Source organism: Oryctolagus cuniculus, chromosome 9, assembly GCF_051225735.1.
Source record: "Oryctolagus cuniculus isolate XC-2025 breed Fujian yellow rabbit chromosome 9, ASM5122573v1, whole genome shotgun sequence".
NCBI lineage: Eukaryota > Metazoa > Chordata > Mammalia > Lagomorpha > Leporidae > Oryctolagus > Oryctolagus cuniculus.
In genome coordinates, this window is record NC_142875.1 from 123,398,838 (window position 1) to 123,423,132 (window position 24,295).

At 43.8% G+C, this 24,295-nt stretch overlaps 1 long non-coding RNA gene and 1 other non-coding gene across 5 annotated transcripts in view; both read right to left on the minus strand.

Annotated features, from left to right (window-relative positions):
- Positions 1-1,447: 1,447 nt before the first annotated feature.
- On the minus strand, positions 1,448-4,864 carry LOC149124749 (uncharacterized). Its single transcript, XR_016213621.1, has 3 exons — positions 3,272-4,864; positions 2,826-2,969; positions 1,448-2,322 (listed from the first exon to the last, which is right to left on the minus strand). It is a non-coding gene; the product is annotated as an uncharacterized LOC149124749 (long non-coding RNA).
- A 166-nt stretch (positions 4,865-5,030) lies between these two features.
- Positions 5,031-24,295, minus strand: part of LOC138843660 (uncharacterized) — a 42,892-nt gene continuing 23,627 nt past the window's right edge. For 2 of the 4 annotated variants that reach the window (XR_016213610.1, XR_016213611.1), the window contains one exon: positions 5,034-7,116. This is a non-coding gene — a transcript (uncharacterized LOC138843660). Of the gene's footprint in view, positions 7,117-24,295 lie in introns of all 4 variants that reach the window. The other 2 variants (XR_016213612.1, XR_016213613.1) reach the window with 2 other exon arrangements.

Here is a 24,295-nt window from a genome sequence, read left to right on the forward strand (position 1 = left end):
CCATCTACTGGTTCACTCCCTAAATGCCTACCAACAGCCAGGGCTGAGCCAAATCAAAGCCAGGAGCCCAGAACTCAATGCATGTCTTCCATGTAGGTGGCAGGAGACTCCGTACTGGGCCATCACCTGCTACCTCCCAGGGTGCACACTAGCAGGAAGCAGGATGACGAGCGGAGCAGCTGGGACTTGAATCCGGCACTCCCGTCTTCAACTGTAGCAGATAAAAAAGTCTATTCAGTTTGCAGTGACCATTTCCAATATGTAATGATTTTCTGGCTCTATCAGTCAAGTCTTACTTTTATGAAAGAATTATATCCCTAATTTACCTCTGGATCAATAGATTAATTACTTAGTGAGAAAAAGATGTATAATATTATGAGAAGTTAGAGTTCCCTATGAAACATCATCCTTGAAAAGTCTGTTCAATCTGAGACTGCAGATGAACACAGTTCAACCCTGTCACTGTGGTTCAGTTGACTCTCATAAAAATGAAGCAGTTAAGACAGTTTCCTGTTGCCCCCGTGCCTCGCTGCACAGCACTCACCTGAGGGTACAGAAACACTTCTGATGCTGCCTTCCCCCACCCCGCTGTCAGCCCCAAGATGCTGAGTTAATTAGCTGGGTGTGGCTTGTCCTTGGTTGGTTTTTAATTTTTATTATTTTCACTTCATTTGAAAAAAAAAAAAAAAAGAGAGAGAGAGACAAATTGAGAGACCTACCACCTGCTGGTTAACTCCACCAAACGCTGTAACAGTTCAGGGTTGGGCTAGGTCAACACCAAGAGCCTGGGACTCCATCTGGGCCCCTCACCTGGCAGCAGGTACCCAACTATTTGAGTCATCACGTGCGGCATCCCAGGGTGCACAGCGGCAGGAAGCGGGATCAGGAGCCAGGACACCAGCCAAACACGCTGATCCAGGCTGCAGGCACCCCACGTCGTGGCTTCACTGCTGTGCCAAACACCTGGCCCGGTGCTCGCTCTTTAAGGCTCCCCCGTAGTTATCTCAGAATTGAGAGCCACTGAGATCCACAATTTCACATGCAAAGGTGTAACAAACTCTTTTTCTTTTGTCCTTTCATTTCACACCTCAGTCACTTTAAGAAATATTTATAAATAAAATTACTCCATTTGGTGGGAAAGGTTAGAGGCATGGATGCATTCTCCACGCTTCAGAGTGATTTCCGCCTGTGATCACTTGCAGAACCTTTGTCCCTGGCTGTCTCTGGAACTCTCCTCTCCATGCTGCTCAAACTGCATTGCTATTCACGAGGCACTTAGATGAGCCAGGCACTGCTCACAGCTGTGCACCTGTAGCAGTAAGCAACACTTACAACAAGACACAGTTCTCTTGGCAAGCATTTAGCAGCTCATCATCTTTACCCTAGAAAGATAAAGAATCTGGTAGGGTATACAGCAACCTTGAAAAAATAAACAAAACAAGAAAAATGAGGCCGTGTGGAGAATGTAACTTACTGCAATCTTACATTCCACAGCACACACTTTGGGAGGTTCTGGCCCACTATTGGCATCTAAATGAGGTCTGCCCCCCACCCAAGTTAGCACAAATTCTAAAATGACTTAGATATTTTTTTCCTCCTAAGAAATCTTCAATTTTCCCCTTAACAACAAACTGCCATACAATTAGCACCAGCTGAATGGTTAACAGAAAGTTCCCATCTGGTGAGAGGTCACTCAGAAGTTGACCTCTTGAAGTTTAGCCAACAAATGTTGAGTGGGGCATGGTCATGAACTTCCAAATGAACTTACTCCCAACACCATGTTAATTTTTTCTTGTTTGTTACTTTCTTTGGCTTTGACCTAAACTTTCTTCATCTTCTCCTTTCTTACAGTAACCAAAGATGAGATTTTCCAGATCTTTCTGCTAACTTATTTTTTCTCTTAGAAAATTTCTTAGGAATTCAGTTTGCTTTGTGCTATTTTCACACCATCCTTCTCAAAATTTTGTAGTGGTGACCTCCAGTATCAAGAAGTTATTATGTTGACATAAGAACTGTTCAACAGTGAGTGGGCGTTTGGCACAGTGGTTACGGTCTTGCTTGGGATACTCACACCCCACAGTGGAGGTGCCTCATTAGCTCCTCCACTTCCAATCCAGCTTCCTGCTAAAGTGTAGCCTTAAAAGCAAAAGTGATGGCTCAAGCAGTTGTGTCTCTGCTACCTACATGGAACACTCTGGTTGAGTTCCATACCTGATTTGGCCTGGCTTGGTCTTTGCTGTTACTGGTGAGCAAATCCGAAGAGAAAGAGAGAAAGAATTATTCAATAAATGTCTCTTCAGTATCTATTATGTTCTAAGATACCTGTAATGTAAGGGTTACAAAGATGAAAAAACATGGCTTCCTTTTCTAAAGAAGCTTACAGTCTAGGGTCTGCAGTCACTTGGCTAAACATAAAAATCTATTAAAATGGACAATCCTAACACGTAAGTAGTTCAAATTTTTAATTTGAACTTTAAATCCTAATACATACCCTCATTCGCCAGACATTAAGCACAGAGTCCAGGCCTTCTCTTTAACCAGGGATTGAAACCTGCATGGCCATGCCACACCATCCATGACTTACTGTCTTATTTAGAATAGAAGAAGTACAAACACTGCATGACTAGATGAGTACGCAACGATTAAGAATGCTGGGATTTTTTTCCCAGTCTTCTACAGTCATCTTGCTCATAACCATTCTGACAGCTCCTGTTTCTCTCATTTTTAGTCTTCCCAAAATACCTCAATAAGCTTTCCAGAATCAGCGGTTGTCTTCCATTCCACACTTAACATTTTCATCAGTCTAATATTTAATTCAATTATACCTTTTAAAAGGTTCAGCACAGTACAACTGACAAGGGCAAGTCTGAATCCAATCCAGCTGATGCTTGGTAAACACAGAGCCCACGTGGAAGGGTCTAAGCAGGAGCCTGTGGACGGAAGCCCTCCCAGTGGGGCAGTCAGTGCACCTGGGAGTCCAACAGATACAACATAGAATACAATAGAAAAGCGTTAATGAGGGCTTGTGCAAAGTGCTATGACCTATCTAAACAGTCTCCTCTCTTGTCACCCAGTATGAGTATTGTCATGTAATTCTTTTGTTACTCTTTTCTTTGTCTTAAATTTCTTTTTTAAACGATACAATTGTAATTTAATTTTTGGCTAGGCAATATAGTTGTCTAGTTCAAAGTTTCTGAAACAAAGCAAACGGTGAAAAAGAATGTCACTGCCCTCTCCCCGCCATCCCTGCCTCAGAAGCAGCCCGCATTACCCAGTCCTCCGTGTAGAGACCATCATACAAATTGAGTAGTGTTGTAGGAAAGTCAAAGACAGAGGCAGAGATCTGCCATTCACTGTTTCATTCTTCAAATGTGCACAACAGTCAGGCTGGGCCAGGCTGAAGCCAGAAGCCTGGACCTCAATCCAGGTCTCCCCCATGGATGCCAAGAGCCATCAGCTGCTGCTTCCAGGGTGCACGTTAGCAAGAAGCTGGAGTGAAAACTGGAGCCAGGACTCAAATGCAGGCATTCCAATATGTGGTGTGGGTACTGTGTCCCAAGCACTACACCAAACATTCCACACCCCTAAAGAAACACATCAAACATACAATCACATACATTTTCTATGATTTTCTATAAAGTATATAAAGGTCAGCACACTGGTTTCTGTCACTTCTAGGATGAGTGCTGACATCTCCCCTCACCCTCTGAGATGGGATTTTCATCAAAGGGGTCAACACTTGTCAGATGTTCTGTGTTTCCCTGACTATGATGCCAGCAGATGGCCAGATTATGTCTGCATTACTGCTGTAACCTGACTTGGTGCCAACCGAGTGATGTACATCAAGAACACATCATCTGCTTCCTCTCGGAGGCCTGTTCAACATCATTTCTGCCTCTTATCCATCTATAAGCTGGCAAGCACATGTTTTCTGGATTTCCTTAAAGGCGCAGTCTTATTGACATATACTACTATGATACTTCCCTCCTATCAAGTTTTCAATTATTGTTTATTTGGTGCATGGGATTAAACATTTCATGACAATGTGTCTATCAGGCTTGGAATTGTCCAGATCACATGTGTGTACACATGTGCAGTGTGTATTTGCTTTAGTTACAACCCACCTGCTTTACATGTGTGTTGGTATTTGATTCTCTAAGTAATGTTTTCAGCCTCTTAGTTATTTTCCCATGTGAATTACTGAGCGGCTGCTTCAGTCTTAGTTTTCTTTCCATGCCCCACCTGCTTACCGACAAGATCACCATCATGGCTTTATCTGGGAGTTTCTTTTCCTTTCTCTACAAATCCAGTACAGAACTCTTTTGAACAGGATAACTAACCTCTGGGAACACATGTTTGCTCATCCCCATTGCTACAATCTGCATGTCACCCCAGCCAAGAGCCTGTCGTTCCAGGATATGAAGCCATCGTCCAGATACCTAAGCCCATTTCACCAACTTGAGCTGTACTGTCTCAAATACCCCTACCAGAAGCTCCTCTGTCTTTCAAATGTCCTATTCTATTGACAAATAAACAATGCAAATATGGCTGACACCCGACTCATTTCCTAGAGTCCCTAAGTATATTTCCCTAATATTTGCCATTGTGTTTTATTTGTTCAAGAATTAAAAATTTGGGGCCAGTGCTGTGGCACAGCGGGTTAAAGCCCGGGCCTAAGGCGTCAGCATCCCATATGGGCGCCAGTTCTAGTTCCGGCTGCTTCTCTTCTGATCTAGCTCTCTGCTGTGGCCTGGGAAGGCAGTGGAAGATGGCCCAAGTCCTTGGACCCCTGCACCCACATGGGAGACCCGGAAGAAGCTCCTGGCTCCTGGCTTCAGATTGGCTCAGCTTCGGCCATTGCGGACACCTGGGGAAGGAACCAAGGCATGGAAGATCTCTGTCTCTGTCTCTACTTCTCTATGTAACTCTTTCAAATAAATAAAACTTTTAAAAAAGATTTAACCATTTGTTCATTTTCCAGCTTAATTTATCAACACATTTATTTACCCAACAAACACTTCTTTAGAAACAAGAAGTTGAGATTTTTAAAAAAGTATTAAAATTTATAGTAATTTGCTAATTCTATGTGTACAATTTAAACTGATGAGTATTACATAAAAGTTGCAACAGCTCTGAGAGCATTCAGAAGCAAACAATTCTAGTAGGTATCAGAATAGTGGATATATAGAAGAAACTTATATATATATATATAAACATATATATATAACTTATATAAACTTATATATAGAAGAAAAAATCCAATTTTAGGACAAAGTAAGGGTTTGGCAGTCCAGCAAAGAAGGAAGTAAAATCAGAGGACTTTGTGCAAAAGAATGGAGGGGTGAACCTGCAGGTAAATCCTAAACAAAAGCAACATCAGCAGCAGTGAAGAGGTGGGTGCAGAGCTGGAAGACAGCTTAGAATTTCTGAGATTCATGCCCATTAGGATATGGAAAATTAAAACTAGGATTTAAGAGTGGCTCTGAGCTGTGCTGATGCATATTCTGCCAGCTGGAGCAGACCACGAGACGGAAGTCAGGAGACGGAACCGGTCTTTGTGTTAGACTCACTATACTGTAGTCAAAACTGGGCACGCGCAGACTCCGGAGTGCCATAGAAGCTGTGAGAAGCAGTGGGCTGAGCCCCGAGACAGAACTGAACAAAGCGGAAGTCTGGGCAATTTTTAGGGTCACACATGGGAGTGAAGTTTGCTGTGCACTGGAAGTTCATGAGAGGTAAATAAGTGGGGCATTTTGTCAAAACTTTCAGTAAGAGGCAAAACAGCAAAATGGATTGTTTATTATTATTTTGTCTCTTCATCTATTTTAAGAGCTGGTAATGGAAAAGTGTGATAATAGCAATAGAAAACATTAGTAATATAAATAGTAACAGCAACAGAAAAAATAGGAAGACTAAAAGAGAACAGGAATAGAAAACATATCACAATCCAAGATTTCCTCTGGGTCAAAAAATCACTCTAGTGTATTTGGTATTCAGGACTCTAGTTCCAAAACATTCATTCAACTTTTTGGAGCAACATACTACCAACTAGATACTCCTTGGAAATTAGACAAACAATAGAAACAAGACTAGGACACTCACACTTCAAACTTAATTGTCCAAATTGTACCCATCACCAATTTAACACATGGTCTCTAATGTCCACTCTTACCCATGATGGAGAACAATCAACCGGCTATTTCAGTTGGGTAGTTACACTGGGTATTTATGAATACCAAAGCAATAATGAGTACAATGTAGCAAATGATTTATTAATAACTACTAATAGACTGTTCCAGTCACCCTATAAATTGGTTGTAAAAGTTATTTACTTGAGTTTCTCATTAAATTCAATGTAAATGAAGAAAGTTTACTAGGTCCTCAATCTTGCACACTCTTGCTCAAAGTAATACCACTCTCTTTTTAAAAAAATTTCTCACAATTATAAAGTAGTCTAAGTCCTGAAGATAGAATAATTTTAATTTTTTAATAATTTTTTAAAAGGCAAGAAATTCCAGTATGACACTAAAACCTGTATCTGGGAGGAGGAATTCAGCCAAAGCAGAATTTGCGAAATGTTGCTCTCTGTTCAGGAGTAGAGCGCACCCTCCGTGAGAACAGGTCTCAGGAAGCTTTCCTTGGTTCAGTTCAGGGGCGACAGGGAAAATGCCAGACATGCTACCGGAAGCTGAGCCTTCAGGTTTCCTTGAGTTCCGTTATTTCCAAGGGCAAATCAGAGCTGCTCAGTCTCTGGGTCACAGCATTCTACTCCGTGCTCATTTACAGAATGGATACCGAAGACTTTCTAATCCAAGTTGTATAAGGGCAGTGAATTTGTTCAATTTAAAATCGTATCCACATGGCCATGACCTGGGTCAGTGCCTGGCCAATTGTAGGTAGTCAACTATTTATTAAAATCAATGAATGCATTTTTAAAGTCTGTGCCCAACTCCATTTAACTGTCATAAGCTTTATCGCAAGAACACTTTCCCGTGTTCCCTTGTAAGCCTACGTTGGAATGAAAATCTTCAGCTGGTGTAGCAACGGTCATTTGTGAGGTGAGCAATTCTTCCGCTAGTCCAACCTATCGATAAGCCACCATGACTATTTCCTATGCTGTGGAATTTTAAAGAAAAAAATACCACATTAAAATACAGATTTAACACATGTATATGCTGCAAAAACAAACACAAAAACCCTCCTTTTAAACACTAATGTCAATGAAGATAAAAGAAATCCTGCTTCAATATACTGTTTTGTTTTGCAGCTGGTCAATTGGAGGCAAGGGAGCGTGCTGACCCAGTTTCTCTCTGTCTCCTCCAACTTCAGTCAGTGGTTAGCATCTCGATTCTGCATTTCTCTGCAATCCAGGACAGAGGTCACGTTTACATTACAGATCAATTTTCCTTCCTTCCTTTCTACTTCATGTGCTTCCCTGACATTTTTCCGAGATCATTTATTTATGACCTATTGTAAGTCAGTTCTTAGAAACACAAAGATGAGAAATATTGAGACCTTCAGGTCAAATAGCTTGTTAACCAATGGATACATCGATAGTTACAATAATTGCAAAATGTGCCATGTTTGCCTCCAGGAAAGGCAAGTGATCCTGACTTCCCAAAAAAGGTACACACAGACTTGGTCTGGAATTACAAGCAGAAGGGAACCAAGGGGGTAGCAGGTGCAAAGTCCTAAAGTCAAGGCAGACCACATCCCAATTCTGGAAGCGGTGAGTAATTCCTTAAAGCTGGACTTGGATACTGTGAGAGACCAGCAGGCGAGGCAGAGGTAAGGGAGACTAGGTATGATCACCACCACCAGGCCTCTCCACCACCCTAAGGAGTTAGACTTTGACTTGCATCTTCCACACAGTCATGGAAACATCTCCATTAGAATGGCATTACCATATTAGAAAAATATCTCAGATAACACAATGGAAATGTACAGAAGGCAGAGCAAGAAAGCAGCAGGAAGCAAGGTTAAAAAAGAAACACTACTGAGCTAGAGTAGTGACAGAAGGCGAGTTGAGTTCAAAGCATCCTAACCAGCTAGGAGGCTATTACCACCATCAACCACGGGAGAGCCAATGCCATGGCAGTGGAGATGGGGGAGAAACGAGGACACAGAGCTAAGCAATTTGGTGTCTCGATTTCTATACAACATGCCTATTACAAGTATCTCCTTCGAATCCAAAACAATGGGAGTCAAACCTGTTAGCTTTCTGGTTCTACAGACCACGTCAATATTGCCTAATGTTACTTTCATTTGTGGTCATCAGAGATTAAGATCTAAATGCCTTTCATCAACTGTTACCTGGAAAAGAATGTATCACTCAGTCTGAACCCTAGTGCGTTGATTCCTCAATGAACGAAAGCAATTTCTAGGGGAAAGAGCTTGAAGAGCAATCCCATTAACAACAAATCACTGCTACTCCAGATCCTTCCGTGTCCTCCCATCTGGCTCTCCATGAAAATGAGTCTCTGCAATGCCCTACCAAGTTCAGAGCAGACTCCAAACTCTCTGACCGCAATTCTTCTGTTCCTTGCTCCTCGGATGGCACCTGTCCTGGTCTTTGGGCATTTCTGGATGTTGACCACTGACCCTTCCGGTGGTTCCAATCATCCTCATGGCTGGCTCTTTCACCTCCTTTGGGTCTTTTCTTCCTCTTACCAATTTAAAAATAAGACACCCAACTCTCTCAGGACACTCTTGCCAATTTCTATTTTTCCATCACACTCATTGCAATCTAACAAGCTACCTATTTTAACTTACGTTGTTCATCATCCATCTCCCAAAACTGAAAAGCAGGTTCGTTCTCAGAGGTCAGGGTCAGGGTTAGTATCTCTAGGGCTTAGACCAGGTCCAGGCATGCGGCAGAAACTCCATGACCACCTGCTGAGTACCCTGCTGGTGCAGCCTAATTGTCCATCAAGCCAGCACAGTGTTCCCAACACCTGACTGACCGACAAAATCATTCCCACGGAAAGCATCCTGCCGTTACTCATTGCTTTTTCCACCGGGAAGCTTCTGGCAAAGTCCGATGTAGTCTGAATTATTTCCATCAGCACAGAAATTGTGTATAAGGCACAATAATCACAATTTTGTTTAGGAGAATAACTGGTTTACAGCCAGGCTTCACCTCACATGACTGTCAAGCCATCTGAAATCCCTAAGGCTACACAGAATCCACGCTGATCGCCAAATCACCACATTCGATTCCATCACGAGGAACAAAATGCTGACTGTCTGCCACTCTTGAGAAAGATGTTTCTTAACAGTGATTCCACAGGGGCAGGCGTTTGGCTCAGGGGTGAAGCCGCCTCTTGGGATATCTGCATCTCATCTTGGAGTGCCTGGGTTCTAGCCCCAGCTCCGCTTTCAGTCCAGATTCCTGTTAACACACACCACAGAGGGAAGCCAGGATGATTCAAGGACTTGAATCCCTGCCTGCTACTCTCATGGGAAACTCAGACTGATTTCCTTGCTCCTGGCTCCAGCCTGACCCAGCCCTAACTGCTGTAAGCATTTGGGGACTGAATGAGAGGATGGGAAATCTGTCTCTCTCAACCTGTATCTCTCGGCTTTTAAGACAAATTAAGGTTCTCTCTGTCTCTCTCTCTCACTGTCCACTCTGTCAAAAAAAAAAAAAAAAAAAAAAAAGACAAATTAAAAAATAAGGGACCAGTCATGTGGTGTAGTGGGTAAAGTTGCTGTCTGTGGCACTGGCATCCCCTATAGGTGCCAGTTCAATTCCCGGCTGCACCACTTCTGATCCAGATCTCTGGTAAAAGTTGCAAAAGCAGAGGATGGCCTGCACCTGCATGGGAGACCTGGAAGAAGCTCCTGGCTTTGCATCAGCCAAGCTCCAGCCATGTGACCATTTGCAGAGTGAACCAGTGGGTAGAAGACCTCTCTTTCTGTCTCTCACTCCGCGAATCTCTCTCCACCTTTCAAATAAATAAATGTGTTTTCTTAAAAAAAGATGAAATTTACAGAAAAAATTAAGTGATTTCACAGCCTGCATCTTTGAAAACAGGTATATTAAAGTCTTCGCTTGATGGTTAAAAGACCCAATCACAATGAGCACGACTAGCTAAGAGGGAGTGATGCAGACAGACTCTTGTGAATGGCCTAACTTTTGGAAGGACTTCATCGCTCTTAAGTCTAAAAGAACAAGATCTGCTTAACCCTTTTCCCTGGTTCCACGCTCCTTCCCAGAAGTCCAAGTCTGCAGTGTGGCATGGATTTTCCGTGCCTCTGTGTGCATTTATACAAATATACACACCCAGGGTTTCACCTTGGAAGATTACAAATGTTTATATATGGGGAAGGGATAAAGCGCTCGCTTCACCCCATAATGTGTTTTTTTTTTTTCTTTTTTGACAGGCAGAGTGGACAGTGAGAGAGAGAGACAGAGAGAAAGGTCTTCCTTTTGCCGTTGGTTCACCCTCCAATGGCCGCCGCGGCCGGCGCGCTGCGGCCGGCGCACCGCGCTGATCCGATGGCAGGAGCCAGGAGCCAGGTGCTTTTTCCTGGTCTCCCACAATGTGTTTTGAACATTTTTCCACATCAGCGCATGCTAAGCGCAGGCATCACATCCTGAGGCTTACCCTATTTTCCTGGATTAATTACTAGTAATGCCCTCTTTCATTATTAAAAGTATCCTACTTGGGACATTAAATTATGAGGCCCCACTATGGTATGAACATGATCTGGCTCCTGAGGCCACGCAGGTGTTTAAACCCCAACTTCCTATCAGTGGTATTGAAGGGGGAGAAACTTAAGCTAAATATGGTGTTTGGGTGGTGGGCCTAGTCAGAGGCCTTTAGGTCACCAGGTACCCTTGGGAAGTAGAAGAATGGCGACAGAAGCCCAGGCCAGCTAGGCTGCCTCCCTCGGCTTCCTGCCTCCATCAGGTGCTCTGCCAGTGCCCATCACCCCTCTTGCAAAACACCAAGCCAAAGGGGTCACCTGCTTTTGGACTTGAACCTGCAAAACTGTGAGCGGGACTGCCTTTGTCCTTTGTAAGATTAGTTTTCTCAGGTATTTTTGTCATTGTAATGAGAAAATGACAGGCATGATCTCCTAATATAAAAATACCTGATTAATGAATCCATAGCAGCCTATTAAACCATCATTTAGTAATTATTACCTTCTTCAACAAGTCTGCAATGAACACCCACATACATATATATTTGAGCATGGGTATGAATAATGGATTTATAGGATAGATTCTGCAAGTCCAATTGTGAGGGTGAAGGTTATATATATTTACATAAAAAGTTTTACATATTGCCCAATTATTCTCTAAAATGCCGTACGACTTTACACTTCCATCAACACTTCCTGTGTCCCCATGGCCTCGTGACCAACTCTGCAGATTAGATATTCTGGGCTAATTCAATGAGAAAAATCATAGTTGAGTCTTGCGTTAATTCACATTTCACTCATAACTGAGGCTCAACACATTTTTTGTATTGCTGCAAATCTTTTGCTCGTTTTTCAATGACTTATTTTTTCTTGTTCATTTGTATGTATTCTTCTATAACTGCAGTATGCAGGAGTTCAAAAAGTTCATACAAAGTACCCCCCCTCCTTTTTTTTCTTCTGATTTGAGAGACACTGACAGAGAGAGCTATCTGCTGGTGCACTCCCTAAATGCTTGCATCAGTGAGGGCTGGGCCAGGACAAAGCCAGGGACTGGAAATTCAGTCCAGCTCTCTTACATGGTCGCAGCAACCCAAGCACTGGAGCCATCAGCTGCTGCGTCCCAGGGTGTGCATAGCAGGAAGCTGGAACCAGGAGCAGAGTCAGGACTTGAACTTGAGCACTCAAAGTGGGACGTGAACATTTCAATGGTGGGCTTAACCGCTAGGCCGTATACCTGCTCCCACACGTTGTCCTTTAACCCACGTGAACTTCTGAGGCCCCTTACATCTAAGCTGTAAACACACAATATCTCACTGCATTTTCCCCAATAGCAGGGAAAACTAACTTGCTAATCTCACAGTTACAAACCCTCCAATTCTGGTAGTCTCCAACGGTGGTTAACTAGATAGAACTCAGAGCATAGCACCAAACTTGCTATCTACCACACAGAGGAATCAATCCTCAGTAAGAACCATGATCCATGGAAAGATACGGTCTACAGCTGAATGTACTGAGTCATTTATTTGTGTATATATATATATATTTGTATTTATATTTAATTTGTATGTAATTTCTCCAAAATGTTACACTAATTATTTTTATCTTTTTCAAAACATTAGTGTTTTCCTTACAACTCTGAATACAGCAAATATTTGTTGAAGGTCAATCACGCTGGCTCCTACAAATAAAATATCTTCTCTTTAGAGGAAGCAAATTTTAATCAGATCCTTTTGTATTTTTCATGCTTGGACTCCATCTAGTTTTTATCACCAGCAAGTTTCATCAGCGCTCAGTTAACCTTCACCTCAAGGTCACAGCGGATCGCACATATGCCATCCTAGCATGGAACTAACACCAGCAGTGCAAATCATCTCATTTCCCCAGTAGCACACGAAGAAATTGAGCTAACCATCTTCTATACCTGGAATAAAATTATTTATTTAATTATTTCCAGAGGGACAGAGTACAAGCAATACTTAACAAAACAAACAACATGGTGGGAGCAGGAGTTTAGCCTAGTGGTTAAGATGCCCACGTCCCACATCAAAATACCTGGATTCCATTTCCAGCTTCAGCCTGCCTCAGCCACATCCATCGCAGGCATCTGTAGAGAGAACCAGTAGAACGGAGCCTGCTCTCTCACTCACTCATTCTCAAATACGTAGTTGTTTGCAATGCTTTTAACTTTATTCAGTATTGTACAGGCAAAAACATTTCTGCAAACATGAATACATGCTCATGCTACTTCCTACAATTTGTTGTCAAATGATTTTTCTTTTAAGATCTCGTTTGTTTGAAAGGCAGAGTTAGAGAGACAGGGGGAGAGCCACAGAGATCTTTCATCCACTGATTCCCACTCCAAATGGGAGAAGCTGCCAGAGATGGGTCAGGCCAAAGCCAGGAGCCTCAAGTTCCATCTGGGTCTCCCACATGGGTGGCAGGGGCCCCAGTTCTTGGGCCACCTTCTGCTGCTTTCCCAGGCACGTTAGCAGGAAGTGGGCACCTGTATGGAATGCTGGAGTTGCAGGTGGCAACTTAACCAACTATGTCACAATACCGGTCCCATGATTCTTCTTTTCTCAATATATGAAAAAGCTATTTAATGTGATTTTTTGTCTTATCTTTGAAAAAGCACATTATGTTAATTAAAAAAATAGAAAAAGGAAAAAGAAATTAACAGCAGCAGGAACTCCAATTAAGCAGACAGCATTCATCGTTCAGATTTAACAGGCTTTCTGTCTTATCAAAATTCCATTACAACGAACAACAGCCATTAAAATCACATTTGGATATTTTCATTCTCACCTCATCATCATCATCACATGCCACCCCTTTTAACAGAGGACACAAAGGCCACACCTGAGCTGTTCGAACACTATCAGAGAAAAGCGAATGGAAATAACAGATCTCCCCTTAGTTAGGGTCAACTTTGCAGGCCATGGTAAATTTGCTAAATTGAAACCATCAGGCTTGTCAAACTCATTTTTCTACATACACAGGCATATTCTCAAGCAAGATTTCAAAACTATTAGATGAATACTCCACTTGTCTGTCCTTTTTACACAGAGATCGCCTACGATAACCTATGACATTATTTCTAGCCCCAGACTCTCCACGGGGCTCCCTAATGACAGCCTAGGCAAGAGGAATGAAACTGGGTTTTCAGTCATTTGACTCTGCCCAATTGCTCTAATTCCCCAGGCTCTGATTCAAGATGTAATTATTATATTAGAGGAAACTGGAAAAGGAGAGTCTCGCTAGCTCACTCCTCTGAGAATTTCAAGGCACCATCATCAGAGCAGGAGCTTTGAATAGTGATCACCATCCATCTTTAAAGGACCTGAGTGAAAAAATTTTACACATCGGAGGCCTTTTTCTAGTCCCTTGGAGTAGTAACTCACACCCAACAGCACAATGTGATAGACTTTCCCTTATTTTTGGCCAGATTTGATTGTTACTACTAGAACGCAGTTCTCAGAGACAAAAACGTGGATTTTAAAACTAGATATTGACTTGAAGGTCTTTAATAGTTCATGATTAAGGTGAAAATGTGGCATCCTAGATCCCTCTTCTCTATCACCATTCACTGCTAACTGAACACTGAAACTGGAAGCAGGAGACGTAATGGCTTTTCCTACGTGCCGTCGGCTGACACTGAGCAGGGAAATGTTCTGGTTCTAGCCCTCACGTGTGACAGCTCAGCATCGATGCCCACAGCAACTCCTTGCTCTGCAACTGGGTCATTTGGATCATTCAGCTAACTTTCAATTTTTTTTTTTTTTAAGATTTTAGTGATTTATTTGAGAGGTAGACTTACAGAGAGTGACAGGGACAGAGAGAAAGGTCTTCCATCTGCTGGTTCACTCACCAAATGGCCACAACAGCCAGAGCTGAGACCAACTGAAGCCAGGAGCCAGGAGCTTCTTCCTGATCTCCCACATGGGTGCAGGGGCCCAAGCACTTGGGCCACCTTCTACTGCTTTCCCAGGCCACAGCAGAGAACTGGATCGGGAGAGGAGCAGCTGGGACTAGAATCAGCACCCACATGGGAGGCGGGCACCACAGGTGAAGGATTAAGCTACTGCGCCACAACGCCAGCCCCTAAATTTCACTTCTACCACTTATTAATCATTTGATCTAAGCCAAACTACCTCCAATTTCCAAGTCTCATAAAAGTAGAGACAATAATCTTTAACTCATAAATTATAATCAGAATGGGTTTTTAAGCATTCAAAAATGATATTTTTATTGTTATATCTTTCCTTTGGTAGACTACTTTATAATAAATGATGGCAATTTGTCTCTTTCCAAACCATGGCAGAAATTTAACTCTCACATCAAGTTACACCTGTAAAACCAGGGGAAGTTTTCCAAGCGCAATTGGCTAGGGTATCTTTTCTTTTCTTTTTTTTAAATTTATTTATTTATTTATTTATTTTTGACAGGCAGAGTGGATAGTGAGAGAGAGAGAGAGAGACAGAGAGAAAGGTCTTCCTTTGCCGTTGGGTCACCCTCCAATGGCCGCCGCGGCCGGCGTGCTGTAGCCAGCACACCGCACTGATCCGAAGGCAGGAGCCAGGTGCTTCTCCTGGTCTCCCGTGGGGTGCAGGGCCCAAGCACTTGGGCCATCCTCCACTGCACTTCCAGGCCATAGCAGAGAGCTGGCCTGGAAGAGGGGCAACCGGGACAGAATCCGGTGCCCCGACCGGGACTAGAACCCGGTGTGCTGGTGCCGCAAGGCGGAGGATTAGCCTAGTGAGCCGCAGCACCGGCAGGGTATCTTTTCTAATGAGTACGTTGACTCATTGTTTGTCAAAGTACTGGTACCAGGCGTGTCCCTGATGAAAAGTAACTTGGGAAAGTAGATCACAAGTGTTCCATATGTTCATGTACTGCAGGTCAGGATTCTGCTAATTATTCATCCTATGGTTTTACTTATAGACACTATTTGATGAATTATATAAAGTAACACCAAAAATCAGATCCCTTATGTTCACTAGTTATGAACTATGTGGTTCAAAAGTAGGCCTCCAAGAAGAACAACGGGAACTCTAGACATGTGTAGGATAAACATGAGACTCCTCTCAAAGGCAGAAGACGTTAGAATGGTTTGGAGCTTGAGCAGACATAGCATGTAGTATTAGGAACTTTTCTTTTGTCAGACGTCCATGTCCATGCCATGGAACAGGACACCAAGTAAATACAAAGCCTCAAGAGCCAGTTCTCTCGAACAAAGGAGTAATTAAGGGATAAGCAAGCAAGACAAAAACTGTTAGCGAAGAACCAGTGCTACCCAACCAACCCCACAGAAGAACAGGCAGCATGGCTGCCCACCCTCCGCCAAAGGTGACGTGGGGCTGTGACAGCGCACAGCCCAGTCTGCCAGGGAGCCAGGATTTCACCCCCAGTCACAGCAACCAACCTCCCCTGCCAGTGGCAGCAGACATCCTAGGGCAGGAGGGAGTGGGAGCTGGAGGACGCCGGGGAGGCCATGTGAATGCTCATTCCTGCCTACTGGGGACAGAACAGTCCTCCCCCACAGTGCTGCTGGTGGGAACCACGTGGGGAGCAGGAACACCGGAGGGGCACTCCTCCCTCTGTCTGCATGATGTCACAGTGGCCTGGCAAGGAGCCTGAGTCCCACAAGAGTGGTGAGAAGCCCCACACCCTGAGCAGAGAACCCATATCTGCACTAGCGCCTGTCATGATGCCAGCAGTCTCTCTCCTCCATCATCTCCCCTGGGGGAACAGTGTCGGGTCAATTCTCCCCAATCAGAAGGCTTCGGTAAGAGACCCAACTTCACAGGACAGTACTCTAGGACACAAGTGAAAGTCCCTTCCACACCGAGGAGCAAACAACCCTCAACTTCAGCGATCAGGGAAAAATCACCAGATACAACACTAAAAGAACAGAGATGTTGCAATTATCTGATAAGAATTGTGAAACAGCTATTCTAAAAATGCTTCACAATTATGAACACATCTGAAACAAATGAAAAAATGCACAGTGTCAGCAAAACACATGTTGTAAGAAGAACCAGGGGCCTGTGTTGTGGCACAGCAGGTTAAACCTCCACCTGCAGCAGCAGCCTCCCATATGAGCACTGGTTCAGGACCCAGATGCTCCACTTCCAATCCAGCTCCCTGCTAATGCACTTGGGAAAGCAGCTGAAGATGGCCCAACAGTTTGGGCTCCTGCACCTACATGGGAGACCCAGAAGAAGCTTTAGCCTCCTGGCTTTGGCCTGGCCCAGCCCTGGGTGCTGTGGCCATTTGGAGAGTGAACCAGCAGATGGAAGACTGATATCTCTCTCTCTCTCTCTCTCTGTGTGTGTGTGTGTGTGTGTGTGTCTGTCTGTCTGTCTCTCCTCCTAACTCTGCCTTCCAAATAAATTTTTTTAAAAAGTAAACACTATTTTAAAAATAGAAGAACCAGCAATGGAAATTTCAGAACAAGAAAGCAAAGACCAAGAAAGAACAACTCAATAAATAAGCTAACAAAAGAATGAAGAAGACACAAGAAAAAAAATCAATAAAGCTGAAGCTATAACACAATAAATAACTCAATGGAGAGAAAATAGATGAAAAAAAAATACTGAATAGAGCCCAAGATCTAAACTACTGTCACTGGACTCCAGCAGGAGAGGACCAAGACATTAGGGTTGAAAGGGCACTCTTTGAAAATGGGTGAAAATTCCCTGTTTTTCGCAAAAATCTAACTACGTATGCATTCAAAAAGTGAACGCCACGGACGGAAACTCAAACAATTCTACACCCACACGTGTCACAAACTTACAGTAACTAAACATGAAGACTAATCTTCAAAACAACAAGAGACACACAGGTGACCTCTAGGGAAAAGCAATTCAAATGACAAATTTTCTCAACGGACACTAGTTAGGCTGGAAGAAGCAGCCCAACATTTTTTAAGTTCTGAAAGAAAGGAACTGCCAACCTAAAACTGTCTATCCAGCAAAAATATCCATGAGCAAAGAAGGCACCAAGACATTATCAGAAAAAGGAAACAGAGAATTGGGTCCCAACAGACTTACTCTGCAGGAATAGCTGAAGGAAGTTCCTGAAACAAGAATTAAAACAAGTAGTAGTAATACTTTAAAATCAAGTAGGAAAAAGAACAGAAAGAGAAAAAAATGTAGGTAAATACAAGATTTTTCTTTATTTTTCTGACTACCAAAGTAGAACTAGTGATATTGTTTGACTTGGAAAAATTATGCGTAAAATGAATACATAAAAGAATGGCCAGGGGTCGGCACTGTGGTGCAGCAGGTAAAGCTCTGGCCTGAAGCCCATATGGGCGCTGGTTCAAGACCTGGATGCTCCACTTCCAGTCCAGCTCTCTGCTATGTCCTGGGAAAGCAATAGAAGATGGCCCAAATCCTTGGGCCCCAGCACCTACATGGGAGACCTGGACGAAGCTCCTGGCTCCTGGCTTTGGATCAGCACAGCTCCGGCTATTGCAGCCATCTGGGGAGTGAAGCAGTAGATGGAAGATATCTCTCTCTCTCTCTCTCTCTCTCTCTCTCTCTCTGTGTGTGTGTGTGTGTGTGTGTGTGTCTCCCCTACTCTCTCTGTGTAACTCTTTCAAAGAAATAAATCTTTAATAAAAAATTCTACTTAAAAATAAAACAAAAAGAATGGCCAAAACTCACTCTGTGAGGCCAGCACTACTCTGATACCAAAATTCTACCAACTAGGAGAACTAGGAACCAATATGTATTATTAATATGGAAATGTTTTCCACAAAGCACTAGGAGACCAAATCCAGCAACGTGAAAGAAGAGATATACACATGACCAATCAGGATTGGAAGGTTGATCTAACATTAGCAACAACCAATATGAAGCCAGAGTTGTGGTAAAGAAGGTAAAGCCACTGTCTGTGACATCACAACCCATATGGGCCCTGGTTCATGTCCCAGCTGCTCCACTTCCAATCCAGCTCCCTGATAACGCGCCTAGGAAAGCAGCAGAAGATGGTCCAGGTACTTAGGGCACTGCCACCCATCTAGGAGACCAGGGTGAAGTTCCTGGTTCTTGGCTTCCACCTGGCCCAGACCTGGCCATTGAGGGCAGCTGGGGAGTGAACCAGCAGGAAGAAGGTCTTTCTGTCTTTGTAAGTCTGATTTTCAAATAAATAAATATTTAAGAAAAAACAATTGATATAACGTACCATATTAACAGACTAAAGGGCAAGACCAAATTACCCTTTCAATGTCCCTCCCACTAGTGGAATTACCTGAGGTTGAACCTTGCAGTCCCCACTGACTTTGAGTCCAGCCAGAAGTGCTAGCAGGGGGCAGGGCACCCACCTAACCCCATGAAGGGAGAGCACATGGCTTTCTTCCCTTCCCTGGACAAAGGCACACAGCGACCAGCAGGGAGGAGCGACATCTTAGTAAGTGGAGTAGGGATTTCTGGGGTTCATGCACAACTGAGGGATTTTTATTAAGGGATAAATCCATAGTCCCCACTGACTTTGAGTCTGGGCTGGAGGTTTGGTGGGGGTGGTCTGTGAGGTGCTAATCTTCCCTCAGTCTATCAAAGCACTGGGCTGCACTTGCCCAGGTGGAGCACCAACCAACCTCTGACGGGTAGGCAGCCGGCTCCAGGAACGCCACAGCTCTCTCCATAAAGGGGGAGGCTGGTGGGACTGAGCGTGGATCTCGCACTCCCTGTGCCTATAGCGTGGGTCGCAGAGTGTGGCTGGACTTTGGGCAGACTTTTGGGTCTCCCCTCACAGACTCAGAATTCCTTGAGCAATGGGCTGAGTCATTGCAGAGGGCTCCGGGCTCACGCGGAGGAGCACGCAGATCCTTCGTGCAGTTCACGCACTCGAGTAAGTGGGGTGCACAGGCATTGTGGGCTTGTCCTGGGCAGCCGTCTCATCTTGGAAGAGAGGGGCGAAGGCTGTGAACACACCAGTCGTCAGGATAATACCCTCTCTCCTGCTAATAACAGAGGAGCTTTACCACACCCAACTGTGCTCATCCTGGACCCTCGCCCCACCCTTGAACACTGACCAGAGCTCCCCAGCCCACCCAGCTCATGCTGCTGGATATCTGTGTGAAGGGGCAGACACTCCACTAAGCCACATTTCAAAGATAAAAACCCTCAGAGGAGAAGACCAACAAGTTTACACAGATACTTAAAGTACGGCCGGCGCTGCGGCTCACTAGGCTAATCCTCTGCCTTGCGGCGCCGGCACACCGGGTTCTAGTCCCGGTCGGGGCGCCGGATTCTGTCCCAGTTGCCCCCCTTCCAGGCCAGCTCTCTTCTGTGGCCAGGGAGTGCAGTGGAGGATGGCCCAAGTGCTTGGGCCCTGCACCCCATGGGAGACCAGGATAAGCTCCTGCCTTCGGATCAGCGTGGTGCGTCGGCCGCGGTGGCCATTGGAGGGTGAACCAACGGCAAAAAGGAAGACCTTTCTCTCTCTCTCTCACTGTCCACTCTGCCTGTCAAAAAACAAACAAACAAACAAATAGATACTTAAAGTAAATATAGAATTTAAGAAATAGGAACAAAGAAGACAGCATGACTCCCCAAAAGGAGCACAGCACTTTGATATTAGAAGGTGAAGACAAAGAGATTCATGAAATGTCTGAAAAGTAATTCAAAAGAATAATTATAATATTACTCAAAAACAAATATTGGAAATGAAAAATCAGTTTCATTTCATTGTAGTCATCTGTGGAGTGAACCAGGAGATAGAAGATCTCTCTCTCCCCTATTTCTTTCAAATAAATAAATCAATCTTCAAAAGTAAAAAGAAATCCACACAAAAAATGGATGGAAAATTCTGCTGAGAGATACTGAAAAGAAACCAAACTGAAATTTAAGAAATGAAGAATTCAATGTCAAATAGATAATATAATGGAGAGTTTTAACAACAGACTTGATGAGGCAGAACAAAGAATATCCAAGCTATAAGACAATTCTTTAGAAATAGTCATACAAAAATAAAAATAAGAAAATATTCAAAAACCATGGATAGTGTTTGACATTTATGGGATATTATAAAACAACCAAGCATATATGTCTTAGGAGTTACTTCAGAAAAATATAGGGACATCCAAGTACAGAAAGCACATAGAACTCTAATAGGCATGACCAGAAAAGATTTTCACAAGACATTATAGTCAAACTTCCAACAGAAAAACATCCTACAATGTGCCCAAGACAAACACCAAATTACTTTCAAAGGATCTCCAAATACACTCACAGATGATTTCTCATCAGAACCCTACAGGCAGGGAAAGAATGGAAAAATATAGTCTAAGTCCTACAAGAGGAAAGCTGTCACCCCAGAAGACTGTACCCTGCAAAGATCTCATTAATACATGAAAGCAAAATAAAGATCTTTTTTTTTTTTTTTTTTTTTGACAGGCAGAGTGGACAGTGAGAGAGAGAGACAGAGAGAAAGGTCTTCCTTTTGCCGTTGGTTCACCCTCCAATGGCCGCCGCGGACAGCGCGCTGCGGCCTGCGCACCTTGCTGAACCGATGGCAGGAGCCAGGAGCCAGGTGCTTTTCCTGGTCTCCCATGGGGTGCAGGGCCCAAGCACCTGGGCCATCCTCCACTGCACTCCCTGGCCACAGCAGAGGGCTGGCGTGGAAGAGGGGCAACCGGGACAGAATCCGGCGCCCCGACCGGGACTAGAACCCGGTGTGCCGGCGCCGCTAGGCGGAGGATTAGCCTAGTGAGCCGCGGCGCCGGCCAAAATAAAGATCTTTCAAAGCAAACAGAAACTGAAACAATGTGTCACCATTTGTCCAGCCTTACAAATGATACTTAAGTACAGAAATACAAATAGTCAGCATCACGAAAAAATGTGAAAGCAGAAAATCTCCTAATAAATATAAAAAGGAAATCCAAAACAAACAAAAGGAATATTTACGGAAAAATGCCAGGGCCAAGTCATTACTTGTCAATAACAACCTTGAATGTAATGGTCTCATTTCTCCAATTAAAATATAAAGACTGGCTGAATGGATCAAAAAAACAAGACCCATCATTTGTTGCCTGTAAGAAATACACCGCACCAACAAAGATACACACAGACTGAAGGTGAAAAAATCGAAAAAAGATAATGCATTCTAATGGAAAGCAAAAATGAGGAGGAGAAGCCATCCAAACACCACACCAAATAAATTTTAACATACAAACTGTTGAAAGACACAAAGAAGAGCATTATGTAATGACTGAAAGATCAATTCAACAGGAAGGTGTGACTATAGTAAATGTATAAGAACGCAATGCTAGGGCACCTAGCTATTTAAAACGATTGTTGGAGTCGTGCATTGGATAGTTAGCAGAGAGGGTACAAGCCAGTGGCAAAATCAAGAGAAGGTCACGCAGAGTGGCTCAGGAGTCCACCCGAGACTGCTCAGGTCCACACTGTGGGAGCAGAGGTGGGACAGGTGGCAAACGTGCAACAAAGAAGCGATGCAAGGACTGGGCAAGGAGGCGGCGCCGCCACCCCCAGAGAACCAGAGGAGCGGAGTGGCAGTGAGTCCACGTGGCAGGAGGGGACGCTTGGCAAACTGCATTGTTCGAAACTCCAAGCAGGAAGAAGGAGAAACTGTAGGGGAAACGGGCAGAGAGTCTGGGCGTGCCAGGGTTCTTTTGTGTCTCACCCCCTCCCCCAAACCAGGCCTATAGCCAGTGGGGAGAAACCATAGTGATTGTTTACATTTCGAGTGTAAGCAGGGGACCACCCACCCACACCCCCATCAATTGTGGGGGCCACCTCACAACAGGCCCCACCTGGGAACAAGGACACAACATTTCAGTGATTTCCTCCCCACCGCACAAGCTGTGCAACGAGGAGTCGCCCGGAACAGTGAAAATCCAAGCTAGTTTCACGCACAAGTGAGAAGCCTGCCGGCCCCCCAGTAGGTGGGATTTAGTGCATCAAAGACCTGGTACCCATCTCCATCAAGATCTAGAAGTAAGCAAAGCTCCAGGAGGCAGGCTGCGTGCTTCCACTTGCACCAAACAGACACACAGCAGCTCATAGCAGAGGGAATTCAATTTAAAAATAAAATCAACCAGAATACCAAGGAACAAAGGAGAAATCCTGAATAAGAATAAGGAAGACTTTAGGAATTCACCAGAGGACCAATACAAATCCTCATTAATAGAGGCTAAGGAAAGGATAGAGGATCTTCTAGAAAAGGAATTCAGAAAATTAATAGATTACTTAGAAGCAATCAGAAGCAAATTCATAATCTAAATGAAAACACTCCCAAGAAATCGAGATTTTAAAGAGAAGCCAGAATGAAATACTGGAAATGAAGAATTCAATAGACCAAATAGAAAGTAAAGTCTTAGCAATAGAATAGATAAAATAGAAGAAAGAATATCAGAACTAGAAGACAAAATTCTTGAAATAAGTCAGACTAAATACAAGAAGAAAAAATTAGAAAATTAACAATTACAGGCCAGCGCCGCAGCTCAATAGGGTAATCCTCCGCCTGCGGCGCCGGCACACCGGGTTCTAGTCCCAGCTGGGGCGCCGGATTCTGTCCTGGTTGCCCCTCTTCCAGGCCAGCTCTCTGCTGTGGCCCGGGAGTGCAGTGTAGGATGGCCCAAGTGCTTGGGCCCTGCACCCGCATGGGAGACCAGGAGAAGCATCTGGCTCCTGCCTTCGGGTCAGCGCGGTGTGCCGGCTGCAGCGTGCCAGCTGCGGCGCCCGTTGGAGGGTGAACCAACGGCAAAGGAAGACCTTTCTCTCTGTCTCTCTCACTGTCCACTCTGCCTGTCAAAAAGAAAAAACAAAAAAAACAATTACAGTTGGAGAGTTATAATATTCAAATGACCAAACTTATGGATCCTAGAAATTCTGGAAGGTGTGGAAAGAGAGAAGGGATTAGAAGGCCTTCTTAACAAAATCATAAAGGGGAATTTCCACAATTCGGAGAATGAAATATCCAAGTACAAAAAATATACAGAACTTCCAATAGACATGACCAGAAAAGAACTTCACCATGACTCATAATGCCAAAACTCACATCAGCAAAACACAAAGAACAGATGCTAAAATGTGCACGAGAGAAACGACAAATCACATTCAGAGGAAACCCAATTAGACTCACCCCAGACACCCTCCAGCAAGAAGACAATGGTGAGACATATTTCAAGGCCTAAGAGGAAAAAAAAACTGCCAACCCAGAATAGTGCACCCTACAAAACTCTCATTTATGAATGAAGGAGAAGTAAAGATCTTCCACAACAAGCAGAAACGGAAAGAATGTTTTACTATTCGCCCAGCCCTTCAAAAGATGCTCAAGGATATGCCACACACAGAAACAGGAACAGCATTACAATAGAAGATGAATGAAGTAAAGGACCCAGCAAAAATACAAACGAAATCCAAAATACATAAACAGGACTATTTAAAGAAACATGGGAGGGCAAAGACGGTATTTAACAACAGTCACTGATCAACTCCCCAGTTAAAAGACACAGACTGGCTGAATGGATTAAAAAAGTAAACCCATCCATTTGCTGCCCACAAGAAACACACCTTACCAACAAAGATGCTCATAGACTAAAAGTGAAAGGATAGAAAAAGATAATCCATGCTAACAGAAGCCAAAAAAAGAGCTGGTGTGCCATCCTAATATC